The sequence below is a fragment of the Alosa sapidissima genome, chromosome 13 (assembly GCF_018492685.1).
Source record: "Alosa sapidissima isolate fAloSap1 chromosome 13, fAloSap1.pri, whole genome shotgun sequence".
NCBI classification, from domain to species: domain Eukaryota; kingdom Metazoa; phylum Chordata; class Actinopteri; order Clupeiformes; family Clupeidae; genus Alosa; species Alosa sapidissima.
The window spans coordinates 8,766,627-8,773,421 of NC_055969.1; positions in this window are offsets into that span (position 1 = coordinate 8,766,627).

Consider the following 6,795-nt stretch of genomic DNA (forward strand, 5'->3'; position numbering starts at 1 on the left):
TCTCCAGGTTTTAGGCCTAGGCTATAGCCTATTTGCTGAATAGATTAGGATCAGGCTGTTATGCGCAAGGATACTATTTCCTTCCAGGCATGTTGCATGTTTTATTTTTACATTCTTCAGGTCCTGATAGACCTAAATAAATCTCAGCAAACATGAATGAAGAATAATGATGATTCCTAAAAGAATGTTGGAAGCTCTTGGTAGGATATGTTTGCATTTTAAGTAGCCCTAGGCCTATAAGCTTCCATTCTTCTTATCAGCACCCCTATTGTCAGGTTCATAATACACTAGGTCTCCATAGTCAGGTAGAACTTTGGAATGTACTTATAAACTGGAATTTGGGCTTAAGTACATAAGGTACTGATGCAATTTTTTGGCATAAATTGATAGGTAAGGGGGTGTCCTTTCAGAATCTGACGGGTGCCGCTCCGGCACCCTTGAGCATTTTCTTTAAAATGGCATCAGCTGCCACACCCCTTTTTTGATCATATAAAATCATCTAAATAGACATTAACATATAAACCCATCATGTATGGTATCAAATTAAAGCTCTTTTCATACAGAAATCAGCTTAGCCCATAAAAAGTAGAAAAAATAGTTTAGGTCCCTCCAGAGAACAAAATACCTTTTGCAAAGTGACCTTTAAGGTCAAATTAGGTTCCTTTTTGCGGCATAATAGCTTATACCTCTAAATCGTGTCATGTTTGGTATTAAATTAAATAAATTATTGAACTGCCATGTAGCTTAATACATACAGGAATACAATCATTCAATAGTAATTCATTTTAATATGAATATTATAGCAAGTCTGATGTACCCTAGTTCACCAACTTGCGGGTTAGTTAGCACCTTAGCTTTAATTTCCCTTGAATCAGTTGCTGAATTTCAGACAGCAATGTTGTGAGGTACTTCCCAGGTAGTAAGCACAATAATTATAACTGTCCTTGGATTTCCCCCCAGAATTAAAGACAACAATATTTTTCATCCTAACATTTTTTAATGCTTTAAAAACAGACACCACAGTCCAGGATTGATACAAACTAGTCTGAGTTACGAGGTACTTGCCAGTTAATCAGCACATTACATAACTATAACAGTCCTTGAATTTGCCCCCTTAATTACAGAGTAAACTGCAAAGTTGATTACAGGAGGAGAGGACAGAATCAAGAAAATTATTTCTTCCAGTATTCCATATATTCCACCAAGGAATGAGACGTATCATTTGGAATTACAACAACAAATATAATTTATGTAAATCAGTTTTATAGCCCAAGTATACTTGCATATACAAGGAATTTGGTCTCTGCATTTATCTCATCCATGAATTAGTGAGCACACAGTGAGGTGAAGCACACAATGAGCACACATAAGGTGAAGCACAAACTAGTGTTCACTTGCTACAGTGGCGCTCGGGGAGCAGTGAGGGGTCAGGTACCTCGCTCAAGGGCACTTCAACCATGGTTGTGGGCATGAGAGAGCAGTGCTCTTCAACTACATCCTACTGGTCAGGGATCGAACTGACAACCCTTTGGATTCAAGCCGGAAGCCCTAACCAATAGGCCACGGCTACCCAAGTATACTTACATATACCAGTACGGGAGCATGCCTATGTTCCCACAGCCCTATGTCCCCTTACCCTAACCCACACCTCAGGCCTAACCTTAACCCTAATCCAATAAATGTGGGACACGGATACAAGGAATTTGTGCTCTGCATTTTACCCATTCGGTGAGCATACTAGGAGTACACATACACACCCGGAGCAGTGGGCAGCCCTTGATCTGGCACTCAAGGGCACCTCATCTATGGATATGGATGTGGGAGAGCGCTGTTAAGTCACTTCCCCTAACTTCATTTTTCCTACCAGTCAGGGATCGAACTGGCCACCCTTCAGTCACAAGTCCGATTCCCTAACCAGTAGGCCATGGATGCCCAGAGTAATTGACATTAATGCTATGGCTGACAAATTAGGAGACAAATGTTATGATTTGTTGGCTGTTCATGTATTGTTTGGTTGTGACAGTGTGTCATATCCATATGGCAAAGGAAAAAACTCAGCAATCAATTTGATGCGCAAGAGGAATCTTGATTGGAAGAATTTTACAGATGTACTGTAGAAGCTGATGAGCATGAAGGCAGGGTTGGATTTCCTTTCTTGCCTCTACTATGGAAAGACTTTTGAAAGCCTCAGTAACTTGAGATAAATGCTATTCACCAAGAAAAGAGACCATCCTAAAATAAAGAGTCTTCTTCCAACAAGAGAATATGCAGTGGAACACATCAAAAGTCTTTCTGTGGAGAGCAGCTGACAAAAAAAAACACCTCCTGTGCCTGTTCATGGCAACACTGACATTGCACCCAAAACAGTTCTACAGCTTGTTGCTTGTGGATGCAAGGCAGTGCCAGCATGCTCCAGGGCCTCTTGCTGCTGTCAGTCAGATGGACTACCATGCACCACCTACTGGCATGGCAAAGGTGGTGAACAGTGTGCAAATAAAAATTTGAAGATGGCTACACTTTCAGTGGAGGATACTGATGACAGCGAGGGAGAAATGTCTGATTGAATGAATGTTTTTTGGAGACATTTGATGTTTGTGATGTGTACAAGGCCAGCCTGGCAACATGTTCTGTATATAGTTGCTTTCAGAATCTGTGAGAAAGTTCTACTTCGTTCCTTATAACTTTGTCTATTTGACTAATTTTTGAGGGTTGATACAATTTGTTGCTCAGCCTACCATTTCAGCGGTGTGACCTTACCAGGCTTTAGAGTTATTATGTTCTCTGGAGGGACTTGAAATAATTTTTAGCTTGTTTTATTGACATAATTGATTTCTGTTTGAGAAGAGCTTTCATTTGATACCATACATGATGGGTTTATACAGTAATGTGCATCTAGTTATTTTTTATGGTCAAAAAAAGGGGACGTGGTCATTAAAAAAAATGCTCAAGGGTGCCGGAGCGGCACCCGTCAGATTCTGAGTCTACAGCCCCTAAACTATCAATTTATGCAAACAAATGCATTAGTACCTTATGTCACACCTATCCTGGGGTTCTACCTGACTACCAGTTACATTTCACTCAAAGGCTTAGCCATGGGCTATCATAAAAAAGGCACAAATGAAATTATTTGTATAAACTGTCAAATGAAATAAGCCTACCAATGGCAATTTCACAATGTGAAATAAAAGTCAATCATCACTTATTGATACTAGTTCTTTCTCCATAGATAATTTAGATGGATAATTGATGTTATGGCCATTTTTGACCCTGGTGTTTGAAATATCCTGGCTACGGCCCTGCCCTTCATAGGCCTTCGTGTTATATCTAGACAAACCATTTTGTGGAATGATGCCTCATATTAAATTTGCAACAATGTGACTCAAAAACAATCTCTGGTATAGCAGTGACATCATGCTCTCCACTCATTGTCTGTAGCTGATCAAAATGACATAAACCTAAAGCTTTGAGTTAAGGCTACAGTATATGTTTAGTCTATTGAATAACTTAATGATAAAGAAGACAAACATTCATCATAGGAAATTTGCAACGATTGTGACTCAAAAAAGTGACATCACGCTCTGTCTGCCACATGTTGTCTAGCTGGTCATGCTTTACGTGTGTGTCATTCTGAAGAAGGGGGTAAGCAAACATTTGGAAAGCATACTGTACCACCTATGGGAGGCTCTGAGGCTAGTAAGGGCCCACCCATACACATTGCTCTACCATTCCCTTGTCAATCTGGAATTTTTCAAATGATAACAATTTGTTGGAACCTTTAGTCCATTTATCCCCTTTTAATGGGACCTTTTTGTTGCTCAAAAAAGAGACGTGCAAAATACGAATAAACTTTACGCAGTGAAAATAACCCAGGTCGGAAAATAGAGCCCTAAATATGTATAATATGGCCATGTGAAAAATGTTGTTTCTGTATGGTTGCACACCATATTTATGATGTAAAAAGAGTGTAATTCTCCATCAAATTCAATCAGATCAGTTACAAACAATAAAATATAAGCTTAGACCTAAATGAACATTTTCACAACTAGTTCTATTTATGTGTGCACAACTTTTTTTTCCATGGTAAGGATGACCTTTGTATGGAATTGCCCAGCTACCTTACAGGCTATACCTGACTTTGGCTTGTTGTAGCCAAAATGTTACATTTACACTCATGTATTTACACTTGGCATGACAATAGAAACACAATTACACCTCTACCTACAAACCAATGAAGTTCCATGGAATTTTGGCCAAAGTCATCCTTTAGCCCTGAAATCACACCCAGCAATGAAGTAGTATGGGTAAAGCATACATTTCCTGAATCCTTGGAGTCCAGAACGTATTTCAGTTTCTGTCTTTTGTGTCTGTAATGTTCTCTGATGTCACAGAGCATAAAGAAAGTGTATATTTTAGGTGGAAATTGTGGAAAATGTGTGTTTTGTGTTGTGTTTTGTGTAGTGTTTTTGTTGGTTCAAAGAGCTCCAGTGACCTCTGTGTTTGTCAGAGAGCTTCACCAATGTGCTTAAATGAAAGCTTAGGATGTACTTTAAGATGATACCACTCATACAACTCAAATTCACATACAACACTGTATAACACACAAACACACAGACAGACAGATTCGCAAGTAATCAAAGTAATCCTTGTATGCCTTGTCGCACAACAATGATTGCTGCTGTTTAAGTTTTTTCTTTTTTTCTCTCTGACTGAATCTTGACTAATCAGAGATGTATTACATCCACAGATGCATTACTTCAAAGGATGGTAAATACAGAGAGGAGCGTGCTAGAATCTTTAGTGGTAGGTGTCTAGCCATATTCCACAAGAACAACAAGAATTCCATACTTCACAAGAACTAAAATAAAATAACTCTAAAATCACATCTTAGAAATATGTATCTAGGAGAATTACTTCAGTTACTGTGGTCTTGGGGTCTTTTTTGTTCCTGTGGTAGGCTAGTGACTAATATCTTGTCAGGATAGGACACAGTGTGGTCATTTCCTCAAGAGTTTATGCACACAGAATACAGACATCAGCATGTCCCGAAGGAGAAAATACTGATTACTTTTACCTCAGGGGAAATCAGACAGGGTATGATTACTTGTCCTACTCTATGGATAACCAGACATTAGATTAGATAAACAACAAAGTGTTGGGTCATGATGACACAGTTATGCTACAAACCCAGTACCCGCTTTCTCTGAATTCTGATAACTAAGATGAGCTATACAGTTCCACAGGACATTTGTAATGCTCAGTAATGAGTTGGGATTATACAATGCTGAATGCTATGTGTCTCATAGACTGCAAATAATTAGGCTAATAAATCTTTTTTAATCATAAGCATATGCATGTTTCTAAATATATTATGCTTCTGTGTCAGGACAAAAGCTCAAAGCTTTACACTTCATAAGATATTAAATCAGTCAATAATGACAAGGATTCTAAATTGATTAATAATGGCAAAACACAAAATAGTAATTAAATCATCAGAACAACCAAACAAAAATCAAAAGGTTTTCCAAGGTTAAATAACTTACTCACAGTACACTTCACAGTCCACTAACAACAGTCCACTCTGCATGAATTACAGTATTTATTGAATGTATTTAAGGTACATAAATCCAAAGCACACTACAACTGAACTGTTTGCTTGACCTTGCTGCACACTGACCCACTTAACCTATTTTTCATGTTTTGTTTTACCATTTTTTTTACCAAACATTACAACCATAAAACACTGTAAAACTATAATATATAGTAACTATAATAATATAAAGTATTAGAAAATCTGCAGACTATATGTGATTAATAAATGTGTATATATTTAGAAGTAAATCTTTCTCAATGTGTCTTTTTCTGCTGAAAGGTGCTGCGTCTAGCCTTGTGAGTGTTATTCCCCAGTAAGACACATAATTTCCAGTGTCCTGCCCCCCAGGCCAGTTGGCCTTTCACAGTCAAGAGTTCCCCCTAGACATGAGCTTTACACTACTGAAGCTACCAAAAAAACGTTAAAGATGAATCTTAATTTCACATTAACAGCGATCAGGTCAGGGGATAGGGGGCTGGGCCTGTGGCGATCCTCACAGCTGTACGGTCAAAGTGACCGCAGCTCACCGTTGCCCATTCCTCTGCGCTTTGGCCACTCTTTTCCTGGGCATTAGTCCAGAACGGCTGCTCCCCCCCCCCCCCCCCCCCCCCCCAAAAAAACACCCGACTCCCCCACCCCTTTTACCCGGCTCCATCCCACTCTCTGCACAACCCCCCCCCCCCCCCCCCCCCCCGGCTCCTTGAGGTGCGATTATCCGGAGAAAGTAAGGGTAACGGAGGCAGGGCGCGTTGGCGCGGCCGGGGCCTCCGTGGCGGATAATCCTCTTTTAATTAGGCTAAGGAGAGGGGGATCGGGGACCCCCCTGGACGCGGCGCAGCACACTGACAAAGCGCCACGCTGGGACGAGCGCGCCGTGCCGGCGGGCAAGCTGCCCGCTAGCGCCTGGTGCCGGCCTCTCGAGCGTGAAAAACTGCTCTTCCTTTCACCTGACCACTACCTGAGATTTGACCTTTTTTACTCTCTTGATGCCACAGGATTTCATTTTTCAACTCTCCCTCCCTCCCTCTCTCTCCCTCCCTCTCTCTCTCTCTCTTTCTATATATCTCTTCCTCGCCCTAGTCTTGCCTCACAGGATGTGTTAGAGGATGTGCTTTGCTATTCTTTTTTTAGTAAGAGTCTTCATCCATCCCTTTACCTGCTCTTATCCTCTCTCTCTCTTCCTAATATCCCCCTCTTTCTGTGTT